Consider the following 20461-nt stretch of genomic DNA (forward strand, 5'->3'; position numbering starts at 1 on the left):
TAAAAAATTCAACTGTTTGTTGCTGTGCTTTTTCAAGACTCGAATGTCTCGCTGCACTTCAACAGGTAGGGAGTCATCTCAGGTTCGCTTAAAACTTCCTCATTCACCAGTGTTATGTGTTGTAACTCCAAGACATTAAACTAATTGAAAGGAAGACAAGAGAACGGAGAGAAGCAAATCTTCATGCACATATGACGTGGTACCTTCATGATGTATGCGATTCACGTATTTTTACAAATAACCCATGATGAATTATTTAAATGACCAAGAATGCTTAATTGAACAATATATTTAGAATATTACTGAAATATTAAATACACAACAAAACCCCAGATTCATTTTCTTGCAAGCATTCACAGTAGATACAAAGAAACACCATAGAATCAATGCAAAACAGCAAACAAGACAGATAAACAACCCACGTGCAAAAGACAACAAACTGAGCAAATACAAAAATAGAACAACTCAACAGATAATTTCAGTGCAATGTTACAAGGGCATTGGCCAATGCCCATCAATGATGTAACAAGGGATCAAGCTCCCAATTTTGACACCACATTGTCTAACTACAGAGAGATTCTGATTGGTTTGTTGTATAAGTGAGAATGATAAACAGTGCAGATTTTCTTCCTTTTGTGACAAATATAAAATGGTTGTCAATGACCCGTGAAGCAAGATTACACTTGGGTGATTTGTTAGTTGCCAGCTGCACACCGAGATTAAATTGGCACTTTAAACTCACATCCTTTATTCATGATTCTTATTTCCTTATTTCCTCCCATTCCCACTGTCAATTCTTCCTGCTCCTCTAATGCAATTTCTGACTGTTTGCTGCATGCAGCTCCACAGCCCTACAATGCTTCGAGGCTTTGACAATGGCATGCAGGAACAGTAAACCTGGTCCTATACTCCTTGTCTGTGATTATACGTAGTGATCAGATAGAGGGGCTCTGGCACAGTCTCCAAGACCAAACACCTTTAGTGCAGTGGGGTTTGAGACCACTGTTAGAGCTCCGCATTCATGTTGCGGTTACAGCATATGAGGAGGCCATCTGGCCCATCATCTCCATGCTAGCTCTCTACCATACTGAGCAGAATTAGCAACTAGACAATCTGACCCAAGACTTTCCTTTTCGATACGGTTTGTTATCTATTGAGTACTTGTGCTTTATCCGTGTTTGGTACTGAATCCGTTTTAATTGAAATCTGAAATAAAAATGGAAGAAGCTGTAAACATTGAGCCGGCCAGACAGCACCTGTCCATTGATCCTTAACGTGAAAGATCATCGACCTGAAATTCCGACCCTACCTCCCATCCCCCAACATTCGCTGCTCGAGGATCCCAAATCATTGTTCCAGCACCAGAGCTGGCACTCCTGGCACAAGGTGGAAGGCCCAAGGTTTACAATACTTATTTGTAAATGCTAAATGATTAATTAAAGAGGTTGGTGAGCTGTAACTGCAACTAACTATTTGGGATGACAATGTTGTTGTAATAACAGATACCCAGCTAAAATAAAGGGGTAGGAATGAATTTAATTATTCTGTGATACAAAGTTCTCAGGTGATCTGTGTGAGGGAAGAAAGGAGGAGAAAGTCAGTAATGATTAAGGACAATATTGCAGTATTGGAGATAGGATAGAATTGACCTATTTAGACAAGAAACAGTAGGAGTGTGATTACTTAGTTTGAACTACACTCTAGCTGCCAATTGGTGAGAAGAATTTTGAGGAAGTAATTTGGAGATATGTACAAACACCATTGAATAGTGATCATAGGTAAGTATGCAATAATATTCTAGATCAGCAAAAAACATAAAGGCCGCAGATGTGCAGAGTTTTATGAATTATGTTAAGGCGAACACTAGTTCTCCTGTTTTAACAGACACAGTGCCTTTGCTGGATTTGGTTCTGGGAAATGAGCCAGGCCAATTGGAGCAACAACCCCAGAGAACATCTATGTAACAGCAAATACAACATCATAAGATTTAGAAGAGCTGTGGAAAAGGATAAGATAAGGTCCATCCAAGGTAAAGTCATCAATTGGAGAAGGGCCTGTGCCAATGGGATGAGAAAGGAATTGACTTGATTAAATTGGAATTAAAACTTGGCAGTTAAATCCATTACTGAACAACTGAAGGTGGAAATGTTTCTGTTATAGTCTAGGCACATTCCCATGAGGGAAATTAAATCCACAGCTACGTGATACAGATTTAAATGATAGAGAATGATACAGAGATGCTGTACATGCCTGTATTTATCAAGTGTGAATGAGGTCAATTACAGAAAGGTAAGAAGAGAAATAAAAGAGACCAGCAGAAAAGACTGGCAACAAGCATTAAAGGGAATTCAAAAATATTCTATGGGCATATGAGAGAAATAAGAACTGTCAGAGGAAAAGTGGGGTTGAATAGAGACCTAAAAAGATATCTGCTCATAGAGGAAAAGGGTGTATCGGAGTACTTTACTTCAGTCTTCAGGAATGAGGATGCCGCCATTGGAGTCTCAGCAGAGGAAGATGCAACTGAGATTGTTGATGGACTAAATTTTGATCAAGAGGAGATATTAAAAATAACGGCTTCACTGAGGAAAATGTGGTTGATATGTATTATGGACTTACAAAATGCATTTGATAAGTGGCACATAATATGCTCGTCATCAAGGTTGAAAGCCATGGAATTAAAGGATGTAAAATAAGTCTTCTGAAGAGTGTACCCACAGAAAGCAATTGGCCTGGATGGTGACCCTGGCCATGTGCTTAGATCCTGTGCAGATTAGCTGGAAAGGGTATCAGCACACATTTTAAACTCTCTGAGCTGCTTTCAGCAGACCGCTATCATCACAGTATCATTAATGACTACTGCCAGTGGCTCTGATATCCACCATCATGAAGTGCTTTGTGGACATAGCATGCATTAATTCCAGACTCCCAGACAACCTTGACCCACGGCATTTGAATACTGCCAAAACAGGTCTATGGTAGACATCATCTCCCTGACTCTACACTCATCTCTGGAGAAGCCTGACAGTCAAAATATCCATGTCAGACCATTGTTTATTGACTACAGCTCTGGCTCCAATATTATAATTTCAAACAAACTCATCACCAAACTTCGGACTCTGGAAGTTAATGCCTCCCTCTGCGTCTAGATGCTTGACTTCTTGACCAACAGACTGCAATGAGTAAGGACAGGCAGTAACACGTCCACCATGATTATTCTCCCCACAAGTCTGTGTCCTCAGCCCCTGACCCTACTCCCTGTACATGCATGATGGTGTGGCCAGACTCTGCCCTAACTCCATCCACAAGTTTGTAGATGAAACCAACATATCTCAAATAATGATGAATTGGAGTACAGGAAGAAGATCGAGAGCCTAGTGAAATGGTATCATGATAAATTAGTTTTCCTTCAAAAAGCACATGCTCCTATTTACATCATTAGCACTGAGGGCAAGAGAGCTTCAAGTTCCGATGTGTGAACATTACCAATAGCCTGGCCATGTTCGACCAGGTTGATGCCACAGTCAAGAAAGCTCACTAGTGTCTCTAATTCCTTGTGAGGCTGAAGAAATTTGGCCCTCACTAATTTTTATGGTTGCACCATAGAAAACATCCTGACTGGATGCATCATGGCTTGTAATGGCAACTGCTCTGCTGATGACCATAGACAGAAGAAACTATAGACATCATGGAAAATGGCCTCCCTTCCCTAGTCTCTGTCTACACTTCTCTCTGCCTCGGTAAAGCAGCCAGCATCATCAAAAACCCCACCCAGCCCAGGCATTCTCTCTTCTCCTCCCTCACATGGAGCAGAAGATACAAAAGCCTGAAGGCATTACCACCTGGCTCAAAGACAGCTTTGACTCTACTTTTGAACCTGTACGATAACATAAACTTGACCTCACAATCTGCCTTGTTGTGACCTTGCATCTTATTGTCTACCTGCACTTTCCCTGTACTGAAACACTTTATTCACTATACTTCCTCTGCAACTGTAACAAGCTCATGATCATCCTCCAAAATGCAAAGTAGTCATCCAATTTATGTTTTGTTTTGCCAGTAACTGCACTGTGACTATCAACTTGAAGGGTTAGTTCACTTGCTCTGATGAGAGGCCCCTTCAGCTGAATTGTAACACAGTTTCACCATTGTCCTGATATTCCTATTTGTGACCTCTTGGCTGTTCCTCTGTTGTTCTGTGGAACCTGCCTTCAGCTATTTACTATCTTTGAAAAAGCAGTGTGGGAAAAACCCATAAACTTTAGTCAGAGACAATCCCAGATAGGACAGATAAACCCAAGACTCAGCTGTGACCTTGCTTGAGGAACAGGATCAGCTATCACTTTAAGACCTTTCCTTGGAAATGGAAAACAAATGAAACTCACTAAACTAAACTTCAATTGTTGGAACACAAGAAATCAGGCTTAGATTCAGAACCAGGCTTTGTGTCTTACCTTGGAACTGGCTGTGGTATCTATTCAATTATATATAAAGAAAGATCAATGGCGAGGAGCCTGGTTTCTGCTTGCAGGCTGAAATGAAGTCATTAGCTATCTAGTGAAATAAAGCTGTGCCTGCTGTCTGTATCCTCCACATTACAGCTTCTGGCTAATAAGAGTTGTGACTAATAATGGGCTTCAATGCCCATTGATTTTATTCCTCAGATGTGTTGTATCAGACTGCCAAATGTGCAGTGCAAGAAATATTTATTACTTTAAATCCAAATATTTTAGACCTTAATTAGTCTGTTCAAAAGGCAGTAGGTGATTTGAAAGGGCAATAGTTCAGATTAGACTGACAACAACAACTTGCGGCCCACATTCTTTCACAGCAGGGAGAAGTGGACTTTGTGCTGGAGGAGCTGATCAATTAATCACCATTTCCAGTTAGCTGACACACAGCTTTGACTTCTTAGGGCATGAGAACATTAGAAATGGAAGCCATGAGCTTGACCAACCATGCAATAAGAGTAGGACTGACTCAGACTTCATGTTCATACCCATAGTGACCAAAACATCTCATCAAACTTTGCCTTGGGAAAGGATTCCCAACTTTTTATATGCCATGGTCTGCTATCATTAACCAAGAGGTCTATGGACCCCAGGTTGGGAACTTCTGGCCAAGACTGTTCTCAAGTATTCATGGCCTCTGATATATACAGTACACCATGCAAAGATTTGCATTCCTCTTGAGTAAAAATTCCCTTAATTTTAGTCTTAAGTGACTGATCCTTTCTTTAGAATGCAAATTCTCCTGCAGTAAAGATTAACATACCACTTGATTGCCCAGCCTGAGGAAATCATCTCTCAAAAATCTTGTATGGTATGGAATGTCTCAATGAGATCACCTCTGATTCTCCAGATCTCCTTTCTCAATCTTTTCCGAAAGGAAAAGCTCTCATCCCACCAAAAGTCTTCAGGGGAGTAAATCTGCCTTCCATACCAGACCTGGCCCAAGTGTGACTCCAGACCCACCCCATGTGATTAAATTTTAAATGCCCTCTGAAGGGCTCAAGTAAGCCACTCAATTTTACTAACATTACTATGCTGAGACAGAGATGGAGCTAGCATTTTCAGGGCATTGGGTTTGGACACAGCCGGGCTGTTTCCAGTCCAGCTGACCTTGGAAATTGATTCTTGTAAACAGCTAAAGACTGGTGTCTAAGTTAGGAAAGCTACTCCACAGACTAGTCAACCAAAACCTGATGTAGTAGTGGTGTGATTTTTGATGCATGCAAAATGTTTAATTCCAGTTGTAACTCCTTGCCTAATGATACAGTCCATACCAGCATTCATCAACCTTCAGTCTGATCTGTGCCCAAGTAATCTATGTGCCACAAGAGAGTGAAGCAATAATTATGCTCAACAAAAGAAAAAGAAAATTAAACTGTCTCCACTTGACATAACCATTTTTAGGTGTCCCCACCAGCAATCTCCTTTGGGTCACACCAGACTAGAAGTTCAACAGGACTAGACACATACACACGGCAAAAATTAGGAGCTCGATGAATGTTCACCACTTGCCTCGACGTCCAACCCCAACAATTCTCTCAAAGCTTAACAACATCCTCCCTTGTCTCTTTTCCTCACTTCCAATGGGCAGAAGACACGTACAACCACATTGCTGCTATAAAACAACTGCAGAGTGCCTAGAACAAAAAGATGGACCCCTGGCCTTACAATCTACCTTGTTTTGATCTTGCACTTTATTCTTTACCGGCCCTGCAATTTATCCATCGCTGTTCACACTTTCTTCTGCATTGCTATTGTTTAAATTTGTTCCTTCTACCTCAGGGTGCTGTGTGATGATTTGATCTGTATCGCAGTATGCAAGACAAGCTTTTCACAGTATCTCAGTTCATATGACAATATTAAACCAATTCCAACATCCAGGCCAAAGCAATCCGCTTGTCTGACACCTTGTTATCCAATCTAAACCTTCATTCCCTCCAGCACTGCTGGACAGTGGTCTTGGTGTGGGCACTGCTGTTATTCATCTAGGCCATTCTAAAAACATAACCCAAAACACCAACCTCTACCACCAACACAGGTTCTCAACCTATTTTATGCCATGGCCCAATACTATTAGCTGAGGTTTCCGTGGACCCCAAGTTGTGAACCCCTGATCCACCAACGGCAAAGGCAGCAAGATAATTAGAACAGCACCACCTTCAGGCTGTGCACAGTCCTGACTTGGAATTACTGCATACTGCCGGTCCTTCATCAATACTGAGACTAAACCCTAGGGCTCTCTGTCAAACACTACAGGGAGTACCTTCACCAAAAGAACTCAATGGCTCAAGTTAATAGTTCACCATCATCGACTCAAGGTGGGTGGGCAACAAATGATGGCCTGAAAATGAAATAAAACAAGTCACTGCAGTAAAATTCACATAAAATGCTGGAGGAAATCAGCAAGTCAGGCAACATCTCTGGAGGGGAATCAACAGGAATTCTGCAGATGCTGGAAACACAAGCAACACACATAAAAGTTGCTGGTGAACGCAGCAGGCCAGGCAGCATCTCTAGGAAGAGGTGCAGTCGACGTTTCAGGCCGAGAACCTTCGTCAGGACTGGAGGGGAATTATCAGTCTATGTTTCAGACCAACCCCCTTGAGTGAAAATACATGAAACCAAGTCTTAATGTTGCATAGAACTAATAAAACAAATCCAGAAGTATTTCATTTCTTCACTATACATCAAGAACTCTTAACACACCAGCATTTACTGTAGACAGACCCTTAATCTACAGAACTCCTACACCAATTCTACCTCTACGGCAAGCTAGTTAATAAGAATATTAATCTAAGAAAGGAAAATCTTCACAGGTTTGACAAACCCATTCATTTTGTAACAACTTGGACCCATCTATGAATTAACTCCTTCAAACCATCCCTCATTAAGAACTCTGTACATTCCTGACAATTGAATATAGAAACGTAGAAAATCTACAGCACAATTCAGGTCCTCTGGCCTACAATGCTGTGCCGAACACGTGCTTCCTTTAGAAATGACCTAGGGTTACCCATAGCCCTGTATTTTTCTAAGCTTCATGCACCTATCCAGGAGTCTCTTAAAAGACCCTATCGTATCCACCTCCACCACCATCGCCGGCAACCCACTCCATGCACTCACCACTCTCTACGTAAAACACTTACCCCTGACATCCCCTCTGTACCTACTTCCAAGCACCTTAAAAAATGTGCCCTCTCTTGATAGCCATTTCAGCCCTGGGAAAAAGCCTCTGACTATCCACATGATCAATGCCTCTCATCATATTATACACCTCAATCAAGTCACCTCTCATCCTCCGTCGCTCCAAGGAGAAAGGGCCAAGTTCACTCAACCCATTCTAGTAAGGCATGCTCCCCAATCCAGGCAACATCCTTGTAAATCTCCTCTGCACCCTTTCTATAGTTTCCATATCTTCCTGTAGTGAGGTGACCAGAACTGAGTACAATACTCCAAGTGGGGTCTGACCAGGGTCCTATATAGCTGTTAACAATACTTCTCGACTCAAACTCAATCGCATGATTGATGAAAGCCAATGCACCTATGCCTTCTTAACCACAGACTCAACCTGCACAGCAGCTTTGAGTGTCCTATGGACTCAGACCCCAAGATTCCTCTCATCCTCCACATTGCCAAGAGTCTTGCCATTAATACTATATTATGCCATCATATTTGACCTACCAAAATGAACCACCTCACACTTATCTATGTTGAACTACATCTGCCACTTCTCAGCCCAGTTTTGCATCCTATCAGTGTCCCGCTGTAACCTTTGACAGCCCTCCACATTATCCACAACACCCCCAACTTTTGTGTCATCAGCAAATTTACTAACACATCCCTCCATTTCCTCATCCAGGTCATTTATAAAAATCATGAAGAGTAGGGGTCCCAGAACAGATCCCTGAGGCACACCACTGGTTACCGACCTCCATGCAGAATATGACCCGTCTACAACCATTTTTTGCTTTCTGTGGGCAAGCCAGTTCTGGATCCACAAAACAATGTCCCCTTGGATCCCATGCCTCCTTACTTTCTCAATAAGCCTTGCATGGGGCACCTTATCAAATGCCTTGCTGAAATCCATATACACTATATCGACTGCTCTACCTTCATCAATGTGTTTAGTCACATCCTCAAAAAATTCAATCAGGCTCGTAAGGCATGACCTGCCTTTCACAAAGTCATGCTGACTATTCCTAATCATATTATGCCTCTCTAAATGTTCATAAATCCTGTCTCTCAGGATCTTCTCCATCAACTTAGCAACCACTGAAGTAAGACTCACCGGTCAATAATTTCCTGAGCTGTCACTACTCCCTTTCTTGATCTGCAACCCTCCAATCCTCCCTCGTCACCATTGATGATGCAAAGATCATTGCCAGAGGCTCAGCAATCTCGTCTCTTGCCTCCCACAGTAGTCTGCAGTACATGTTGTCTGGTCCTGGAGACTTATCCAGCCTACTACTTTCCAAAAGCTCCAGCACATCCTCTTTCTTAATGTCTATATGCTCAAGCTTTTCAATCCCTACAATCGCCAAGATCCTTTTCTGTAGTGAATACTGAAGCAAAATATTCATTAAGTACCTCAGCTATCTCCTCTGGTTCCATCAACACACATCAAAGTTGCTAGTGAACGCAGCAGGCCAGGCAGCATCTCTAGGAAGAGGTACAGTCAACGTTTCTTCTTGACTAGATTCATAACAGTTTTTTGTGCACCATGGTTCCTGTACCCTACCATCCTTTCCCCGTCTCACTGGAATGTACCTAAGTAGAACGCCACGCAAATATGCCCTGAATATTTGCCACATTTCTGCCGTACATTTCCCTGAGAACGTTTCCAATTTATGCTTCCAAGTTCCCGCCTGATAGCTTCATATTTCCCCTTACTCCAATTAGCTTTCCTAACTTGTCTGTTCCTATCCCTCTCCAATGCTATGGTAAAGGAGATAAAATTGTGATCACTATCTCCAGAATGCTCTCCCACTGAGAGACCTGACACCTGACCAGGTTAATTTCCCAATACCAGATCAAATACAGCCTCTCCTCTTGTACGCTTATCTACATATTGTGTCAGGAAACCTTCCTGAACACAGCTAACAAACTCCATCCCACCTAAACCCCTTGCTCTAGAGAGATGCCATAAAATATTTAGGAAATTCAAATCTCCCGCCATGACAATCCTGTTATTATTACACCTTTCCAGAATCTGTCTTCCTATCTGTTCCTCGATGTCCCTGTTACTATTGGGTGGTCTATAAAAAAACACCCAGTAGAGTTATTGACTCCTTCTTCTTTCTAACTTCCACCCACAGAGATTCAGTAGACAACCCCTCCACGAATTCCTCCTTTTCTGCAGCTGTGACACTATCTCTGATCAACAGTGTCACGCCCCCACCTCTTTTACCTCCCTCCCTGTCCTTTCTAAAACATCTAAAGCCTGGCACTCAAAGTAACCATTCTTGCCCCTGCACCATCCAAATCTCTGTAATGGCCACATCATAGCTCCAAGTACTGAACCACGCTCCAAGCTCATCTGTTTTGTTCACGATGCTTCTGGCATTAAAATAGACAGATCTCAAACCATCGGTCTGAGCGTATTCCATCTCTATCACCTGCCTAAACTCCCTCTCACACTGTCTCCAAGCTTTCTCTATCTGTCAGCCAACCGCCTCTTCCTCCGTCTCTTCAGTTCGGTTCCCACCCCCCAGTAATTCTAGTTTAAACTCTCCTCTCCAGTAGCCTTAGCAAACCTCCCCGCCAGGATATTGGTCCCCCTTGGATTCAAGTGCAACCCATCTTTTTTGTACAGGTCACGCCTGCCCCAAAAGAGGTCCCAGTGATCCAGAAATCTGAATCCTTACCCCCTGCTCCAATCCCTCAGCCACGCATTTATCTTCCACCTCACTCTATTCCTATACTCACTGTCGCGTGGCACAGGCAGTAATCCTGAGATTACTACCTTTGAGGTCCTGCTTCTCAACTTCCTTCCTAACTCCCTGTAGTCTGTTTTCAGAACCTCCTACCTATCTCGTTGGTACCAATATGTACCACGACCTCTGGCTGTTCACCTTCCCACTTCAGGATTGTGGATGCGATCAGAAACATCCTGGACCCTGGCACCTAGCAGGTAAACTACCATCTGTGTTTCTTTCCTGCGTCCACAGAATCGCCTATCTGACCCCCTAACTATAGAGTCCCGTATCACTGCTGCCATCCTCTTCCTTTCCCTACCCTCCTGAGCCACAGGGCAGGACTCTGTGCCAAAGGCGTGGCCACTGTTGCTTCCCCCAGGTAGGCCATTCCCCCCAACAGTACTCAAACAGGAGTACTTATTGTTAAGGTGGACAGCCAAAGGGGTGCTCTCTAGTATCTGACTCTTGCCCTTCCCTCTCCTGACTGTTACCCACTTACCTGTCTCCCGAGGCCCCGGTGTGACTACTTGCCTATAGTTCCTCTCTATTACCTCTTCACTTGCCCCGACCAGACGAATGTCATCGAGCTGCATCTCCAGTTCCCTAACCCAGTCCCTCAGCAGCTGCAGCTCGATGCACCTGGCGCAGATGTGGACTTCCCACATCTGACACCCAGTACAGAACACCGGCCTCACAGACATACTTCCTCACAGGTAACTTACCTCACCTCGTCCCATTACCGCCAAAGCCCTACCACTCTGTCTCAGATCACTCCAAGTGATAGATTGAGGCCAACAATTTTTTTGCCAAAAGATTCATTTAGAAAATGAACCAAGTGCCCTTTGACTTTTTTTTCCCAGTGTAAGGAGTTACTCAGCCAAAGCAAATAAGGATTCTAAATAATGGCATTGATTCACACCACAGGCAGCAGCTCATTTCTATAGATCCCATTGAAAATGTATGACCTAGAAGGAGGCCCTTCAGACCATCGAGCTGATGTTGGTTTTCTTCCTGCTTTTCTAAATGAAAGGCCCTATTTAGCTCCAGTCTGCTGGAGTTTCATCTCCTTCTAACAGTGAACAATATGTCAGTAACAATTTAAGTCCCCTTCTTATAAAAGGGAGCAAATCCATTTAACACAAGTTATATGAAATTCCTTATAATTTAAAAAATGATTAAAGATATAAAGAAAAGTTGAAAAGTTCCTCTTTTTGACAACAGTTCCTTTTCCTTCTGGTTTCTACTCTTTTCTGGTTCTGAAGACAGATTGTGACGGATATGAGATGGATATTTCTGGGGCAGCGTGCCAGGCTCACACCAAACCTCACTGGTTTTGTTTCCTGTTGGAGTAATAGGACATAAGACATAGGAGCAGAATTAGGCCATTAACCCAGCGAGTTTGCTCTGCTATTCCAACATGGCTGATTTATTATCCCTCTCAAATCCATTCTCCTTCTTTCTCCCTGTAACTTCTGATGACCTAACTAATCAAGAACCTATCAACCTCCGCTTTAAATATACTCAATGATTTCAGCCTCCACAGCTGTCTGTGGCAATAAATTCCATAGATTTCCTACCTCCGGTTAAAGAAATTCCTCCTTATTTCTGTTCTTGATGGATGTTCCTCTATTCTGAGGCTGTGTCTTCTAGTTCGAGACTCCCCCACTATAGGAAACATCCCCTCCACACCTACTCTATCATGGGCTTTCAAATAGTTCATTGATTTCACCCTACATATTTCTACACTCCAGTGAGAACAAGCACAAAGCCATCAAATGCTCTTGATACATTAACCCTTTCATTCCCGGATAACTCTCATGCAAGATGTAGATACGGTTGCTGTTCCGGGTTTCCAAGAGAAATGGCTGTGTTAGCAATGAGAAATCCAACTAAGAAATGCCTTTGGAGTAATTATTTTATAATTTAAAAACTTCAAACTTCAACAGACATGCTATAATATTCCTGATGGTGTTTAGGATGGGAGACCTAATCACACTATAAACAGTACAGGGATCCATACTCGTATTCAAATAATCATGGCCCAAAAGTTCTGAGGTGATATTAAAGAGAGATGAAGCCTTACTCTGGCTCAGTTCATCGAGCAGACTGGGACAGTAATGTCGTATCTTCCTTGTCCTGTCTCTCTCGGTAGGCAATGATATCCATCCAGTGATACTGAGAATCAAACACAGAAAAAGGAACATTTCAGAATGCAGCTCTTCTGAGGCAGTTTAGTTATAGCCCCCAGAACATATTATAAACATCGTAATCACATATCCTAGTGATGTTTTATACCTACCATGTATTAATCACTGTCTGTGACCATTTAAAATTTTTCAAAATCAACTCAGAGACGCAATGTAATTTTGAGCTTCCAAAGATATAGAGGAGTATGTAAGTAGTGACCATCTTCACACCAAAACAGGAACTACCAGGACTCTCTGTTTGTTGTAAGATGCATTAACTCTCCTAATTCCACTCTGTGCACTGCTCTTGCGAGATGGTTTCAAATCCTAAGTACACATCTACCCTCACCTCTCAGAGGCCCTTCATTAGTTTGCACACAGCGAGGTTCAGAGCCAGAGAAATGACCGGATAGCCCACTTCAGAAATGCTACTTAAGATACTGGAAGAACCACCTCCCTCCAAACCCTCTGAACTTTGAACTCTGTCCTTCTATAACCAAGAAGACAGAAGTCTGAAAGCAGATCCCACCAGGCTCAAGGACAGCTTCTACCCCATTGTCATTAGAATGAATGTCTTGCATGAAAGATGGATTCTTGACCTCACAGTCTACCTTGTTATGATCTTGCACTTGACTATTTACCTGCACTGCACTTACTCTGTAGTCCTTACACTTCATATTCTTCATTGTCATTATTTTACCTTGTTCTGCCTTAATGCACTGTGTAATGTTTGACCTGTATGAACAGAATGTTTGGAAAGCTTTTCACTGTACAATACCTGTACATGTTACAATACCTTGAGCAGAAACTGACATCACAGGACCAAAGAGTATGGTCAACATTTCGGACCGAGACCCTTGGTCAGGAGTGCCAAAGGATCTCAATCTGAAACATTGACTGTACTCTTTTCCATAGATGCTGCCTGGCCTGCTGAGCTCCTCCTGCATTTTGTGTGTGCTGCTTGGATTTCCAGCATCTGCAGTTTTTCTCCTGTTTATCATGGGACCTTTTATGACCTTCTAGAAGCGTAGACTAGAGTTCAGTTTATCATCACAGCCCAGAGGAACACAGTTTTGGTTATTGGAGACTGATCACAAAATACAGAAGTTCCTCAGGGCGGCATATTGAGCAACTATCTTCAGCTGGTTCAGTGCTGAAGTCGCATAATCAGGTAATCATTCTGCAAGATCAGATGTGTTGTAGGCTCCGTTGTGGCATGGAGGTTTCTGATTAATGATCAATATAATTCTGGTTTATTTATCAGTACAAGCTAATTGGAAATGAGCAATAAACCCATTTGAAGATGCCTTGAGACGTTACTTTAGGCATCAGCTGGAATTCAAAGCTCCTGTGCTTTGATTCCGGATGTGTCTAGCTACTGTAATAACCACAGCCCATCTCTGGTTACATACAACTCTTAGCTATGAAAAAAAGTAAAGGATCAAGAAAAAAATAGACAGAAGTGTGTACTAAAACAATGGATTTTACTAATTATATGGAGGTCCTTTCTTATTTATGGAATGCCTGGAAAAATTAACCTGAAGGTCTTTGAAAATAACTATTTAATTAGCAAGTACAATTTGTGATGGTGTTAATGAAATATGAGCTTGCAGCAAGAATTCAAAGAAAGCAACTAATAGTCCTATCTATCAAACTAAGCCAAATGATGATGATTTGTGCTGACCTCTCTGTAATAAAATAGCTCTAACTAAAAGCTATCTAGCTGCCTCAACATCGTAAACCTGGATTTTTGCCGCCTGTGTCAAGGAGCAGTCATAAATTATTTTGCATAGGCTTAGGCACTGTTTTGCCGGCTGCATAGTCATCACAGCAAGCAGAACAATGGTCAAAGATAAAATTGTACAATGTTAAAAACGGTTTTCTATTAATGCTCAGTGGGTTGCTAAATCGGATATCTGAAGCTTTAATGCTGAAAACACTGAAAGCAGTGCATTTGATTCAAATACTTGATAAATTTCATATCAAAAATCTATTTCATTGCTTTGCTTTCCCAGTCAGGTTATTAAACAATTACAAATACTTAAGTCAAGCAGACATTTGTTCTAAATATGTAATTACTGGCTTGGGCTCTATAATTCCTTATATTACGTGTATTTCACGAACCTCCCTGAATATTATTAATGTGTAATACTTTGTTTTTCATAGAACAGAGATATTTTGTTGGAAGATAGGTGGGCATACATAAACCATACCACATATAAATTATGCCAGAAATGAAATATATGTTTTTGAAGTCTCGACTTTATTAAGCACTGATTTTGAATGCATTTTATGATGCATTATCCATAAATAAAAAGTATCAGAAAAGTGTCAGCATGAGGAGTTGAGCTGGTGTAGCTTTCTCTGAGAGGAGGTGATTACATAGTGAAAATATAACCTGCATTTGTTATTGAAGATGAAAGTTAATTACCAAATTCATAATTACATATGTTAGTATTTATAAAAACATGCATTTATAATTACCTCGAAATATTGCTGCCATTGCATAATTTTATTGCCTGGGCACCAGGTAATCAGAAGTGGCTTTTGAATAGAGTTTAGCTTTACACAAAATTAGCAAATTAATCTGAAGATCACTTTGACTTATAGTTTTGGCAATTTTGCCCTCACTAAGAAAACAAGGATATCAACATTCAAGAACAGAACATTTTTTGTCTCTTTTACAGACAGCCAAGAGCATATGGACATTTCACAGTAAATTCTGATTTACAAACCTTGGTGCCAAATAAACTCTGCACCCTGTTTAAATAGGGGGTGGTCAGATCAGGTTGCCTCACTATAGGAAAAAAATGTGAAAGGTTTAGAGAGGATGCAGAGGAGCTTTACCCAGATGCTGCCTGGATTAGAGAGCATGTCTTATGAAGAAAAGTTGAATGAACACGGGCTTGTCTCTTTGGAGCGATGAAGCATGAGAGGCAATTTGATAGTGGTATATATGATTATGAGTATATTGAATACATTTACATAGAACATTGCCACAGGAAACCAGCACCCATCATCAAAGACCCCCACCATCCTAGCCATGCCTCCTTTTCACTACTGCCATCAGGTAGGAGGTAGAAAAGCCTTTTGTTCCACACCACCAGGAGCAAGAACAGTTATTACCTGACACCAGGGGTGGCCAACTTTTTACATTCCATGCATCGATTTTTTCACACATGAGTTCAGATGCGCCACACAACTTTTGTACCCCCATTCAATTCTTGTATAAAAATGTTAATATAGAACTCATGTGTGAAAAAAATCACATCTGAACTCGTGCGTGAAAAAATTGACACATGGAATGTAAAAGGCTGGCCACCCCTACCCTACACCATAAGGCTCCTGAACCGGTGTGGACAACTTAATCACCAGTACTCTGAACTGATTCTACGATCTACAGACTCACCTTACAACTCAGTTTCTCAATATTTTTATTTACAGAGCTTGTCTTGGAGGAAGAACTACAAAGCTTAGTTGATATAATTGTTGAAGAAAGTGCAAAAATGGGTCTAACTATCAATTGCAAAAAGACAGAATGTGTGGTGATATCCAAGAAGAAGGAGAATCCTATCTGCAGGTTGAGAATAAATGGGGAAGACATAAAACAAGTACAGAACTTTTGCTACTTAGAAAGCTGGGTGACATCAGATGGCAGGTGCGACATGGACATCAAAAGAAGAATAGGGATGGCAGAAGACACCTTTACGAGAATGAAGAGTATACTGACCGATACTAAACTAGGCATGACAACTGGCCTCAGAGTACTGAAATGTTACGTTTATCCAGTTATGTTATATGGCTCAGAATGTTGGACAATATCTAGTAACATGAGGAAACGAATTGTAGCAGTAGAGATGTGGCTTTTGAGGAGGATGCAAAGAACATCATGGATGAAACGAATATCTAATGAGGATGTCATGAACAGAGCAAACACAAAAAGAGAAATAATGTATGAGATCATGAAAAGGCAACGTAACTTTGTTGGGCATGTGATTAAGAAAGAGGAGTTAGAGTGGGAAAGATTGAAGGGAAGAAAGTAAGAGGAAGACAAAGACAAATGATGATGGAAACAGCAGCCAGAGAACTGGAAATGAATACCAATAAATTGATCCACTTGACCCAAAACAGGAATGTGTGGGCCATGGCAGTCAAAGCTCAAACTGGGCACGGCACCTGATGATGATGATGTCTTGTTTTGCACACTGATTATTTGCCAGTATGTGATGTATAGTTTGTTTTAATAAATTCTATTGTATTTCGATTTCCCTGTAAATGCCTACAAAAGAAAATGAATCTCAAGGCAGTATATGGTAACATAAACATACTTTGATAATAAATTTGCTTTGAAGTTTGAGAGTGGACAGCCAGCACCTTTCTCCCAGGGCAGCAATGAGCAACACAGGAGGATTGGATAAAATTTGGGGCATATGTCAGAGGAGTTTATTTTCCAAAACAGAAAGTAGTAGCTGCTGGAGGTGGTGGTAGAAGCTGATACAATGGGGACATGTAAGAGACTTTTAGTAAAGCAGGTAGCTATAAGAAAGATGAAGGGTTATGGCCCGTGTAGGAGGGAAGGGTTAGGTCGATCATGGAATAGGTTTATATAGTCAGCACATCGCGGGCCCAAGGGCCTGAACTCTGTTGTAATGTTCTATTTCAATGTTCTATATGTTTCTGCCAATCAAAGGGAAAGCTGAGTGAAAAAAATTCCACTGTACAGGAACTAGCAAAATGTTGTACAGGGTTGAATTCACGAATGTCATATTCCAGAAATGCAACTGTTTTTGCAGCAATTCTTTCGTAAGACAATGTTCAATAATTTATTCATTGTACCTGTACCATAATCTCACAGCAAGTGTGGCAGAAACTATAATACTGTATGACTAAATAAGATTTACTCTGTAATTTTGTCACAATTATAGCTGGAGTATTTTGACCTCATCTATCAATAGTTAAGCTTAAATTTACTACCACAGCATGTTTCTAAGAAAGAATCACCCTTTATCAATTCTCTTGTGGGAAAAAAAAGAGGATCCAACTGGATAGTTTTATTTAGATGATAGGATTCATCTGAGTCTACAGCTCCATGTTGGCAGAAGAGACAATCCCAATTAACTTTTGAGCTGTAGACCCTGATATTCAATTACTGGAAAGACTACAAGACCATAAGGCATAGGAGCAGAATTAGGCAATCTGGTCCATTGAGTCTGCTCCACCATTCAATCATGGCTGATCCGTTTTTCCCATCCTCAGTCGCCGTTCCCAGCCTTCTCCCCGTAACCTTTGATGCCATGTCCAATGAAGAACCTACAGGGCTGGAGAAGAAGGAATCTGATAGGAGAGGACAGATGGCCATGGAAGAAAGTAAAGGGAGTGAGGGGGAGCACCAGGGGTGGGTGATGGGCAGGACCTCTCCTATCAGATTCCACCCCCACCTTCTCCAGCCACGTATCTCTTTCACCAATCAACTTCCCAGCTCTTTACTTCACCCCTGCCCCTCCCAGTTTCACTACCACTTTCACTTTCTTCCTCCCCTCCCCCACCTCCTAATACCTGACTTCTCATCTTTTATTCTCCAGTCCTGATGAAGGGTCTCAGACCAAAACGTCAACTGTACACTTTTCCATAGATGCTGCCTGGCCTGCTAAGTTCCTCCGGCATTTTGAGTGTGTTGCTTGGATTTCCAGCATCTGCAGATTTTCTTTTGCTAATGAAATATGCACGTTATTTATTCAGAACATCTTTAGTAAACACAGCAAAGCTACACTGAATTTCAACCAAGCAATCATTATTTAAACATGGTTATTCAGCAGTGAAAATATTCTTTGGAGAATGAAGCCTTCGTTTATGAAAGGAATGACCTTCTAAAAGATGAGACCAAGGTACTTGAGGTTAACACCGATGATAACTCACTTTTAGATGCGTACCAAGTTATTACTTTCCTTCTACACAGTAGTTTAGTGGGTTGTGTCACACAATTATAGCACCAGTGAACAGAGATTGGAGTGCAATTCCTGCTGCTGCCTGCATGTTCTCCCGGTGACCGTATGGGTGTCCTCTGTGTGCTTGGGTTTCCTTCCATATTCCAAAGATGTGCGGGTCAGGGTTAGTAAGTTGTGGGCACGCTACGTTGGCGCAGGAAGTATGACGGCACTTGCAAGCTGCCCCCTCAGAACATACTTGCACCATTGTTGACGCAAATGACACATTTCACTGTACGCTTCGATGTACATGTAACAGATAAAGCTAATCTTTCTTTCCTAAATAAATTCAATACAATGTCTCTGAAACACCCTGTTTAAATTCCAACTGAACAGAGAAAAAGTGAATCAGCGAATTGGGGTATGACTGCATTGGAATAATAAGATCTGTAAACTTTCCTCAAACTGACAATATTATGTACCTCTCAGAAATTAAAGGGGAAGATCAGATTTTATTTTTGTGATACATTTGCAATTGGGTGGAATCTTGCCTTCATTGGCAGAGTTAGCAATTTCAGGGAAATAAAATGCTCTGTATTCTAACAGATGAAATGCTGATGAGAAGAACACCAGTTACTGCCTTGGTAGAGTGATCAGATGCAGACTTCAGTGCAGGCTGTTACAATCTTCTCTCGAATGGCCTGAGTCTAAAGGTGAGTGCCTGCTTCAAGTGACTGGGAGAGGCAGTAGAGATGCTTTAAGTGGGCAGTGCATTAAGTATACAAAGAATAGAAGAACATGCTGCTCGGTGAGATGTAGTAGGTGGATTTGTGGGAACATCAGCACAAAACATCCTCAAACTTCTAGTATTGAAGCAAAATGAAAAGGGTGTTGCTACAAGAAATCAGAAATAGAAGTAAAAATTACCAGAAGTACACAAAATGTCTGTCAATATTACAGGCCAATGACCATGCTTCAAAAATTCAAGAAGATAGAGATGCAAAGGCTTGATGCAAATATAGAGGTGAGGAAAGGGGCCAGGCCTGTGAAAGGGAAAAAGTCAGGGAAGATTAAATGACAAAAATAAATGGTAGAGCCATGCATAAAGGGAACTATTAATGGGTCATCTTATGGAAATGAAAGGTGGATCTCAGAGTTCAAAGTAAATTTATCATCAAAGTACATATATGTCATCACGTACAACCCTCAGATTCATTTTTTTGTGGACATTCTCAAAGAAACACAACAGAATCAATGAAAAATCACAAAGGACAAACAACCAAGGTGCAAAAGACAACAAATTGTGCAAATATAAATATTAAAATAAAACAAAAATAGTAACAAACAAATAAATAAATAAAACAGTAAGTATCGAGAACATGAGTTAATCTTTCTTTCCTAAATAAATTCAATACAATGTCTCGGAAATATCCTGTTTAAATTCCAACTAAACAGAGAAAAAGTGACTCAATGCATTAAATAATCAAATAATGTGCACATTTCATTAGCAAAAGTCCTTGAAAATGAGTCTATAGGTTGTGGGATTAGTATTGGACTGAGTGAGGCTGTCCCTTCTAGTTCAGGAGCTTGATGGTTTAGGGGTAATAACTGTTCCTGAACCTGATGGTGTGGGATCTGAGGCTCCTGTACCTCCTTCCTAATAGCAGTAGTGAGACGAGAGATCCTGGCCTGCATGGTGAGAGCCCTCGATTATTGATGCTGCTCAATGGTGGGGAAAACGAAATAGAATCACTTTTCTAACTGACATTACTCTTCCATGTCATTATGTTAAGAGGTCTGGCAACAGAAAATCTTGTGTTTCGCAATATAATACACTTAAAATGTGTCACTCTACCCCCTCCCCCAGCTGCCTATCATCTCCCTCATGGATCTGCCTCCTTCTACTACCCATTGTGCTCTCCCCT

This window comes from Mobula hypostoma, chromosome 8 (assembly GCF_963921235.1).
Source record: "Mobula hypostoma chromosome 8, sMobHyp1.1, whole genome shotgun sequence".
Classification (NCBI taxonomy): domain Eukaryota; kingdom Metazoa; phylum Chordata; class Chondrichthyes; order Myliobatiformes; family Myliobatidae; genus Mobula; species Mobula hypostoma.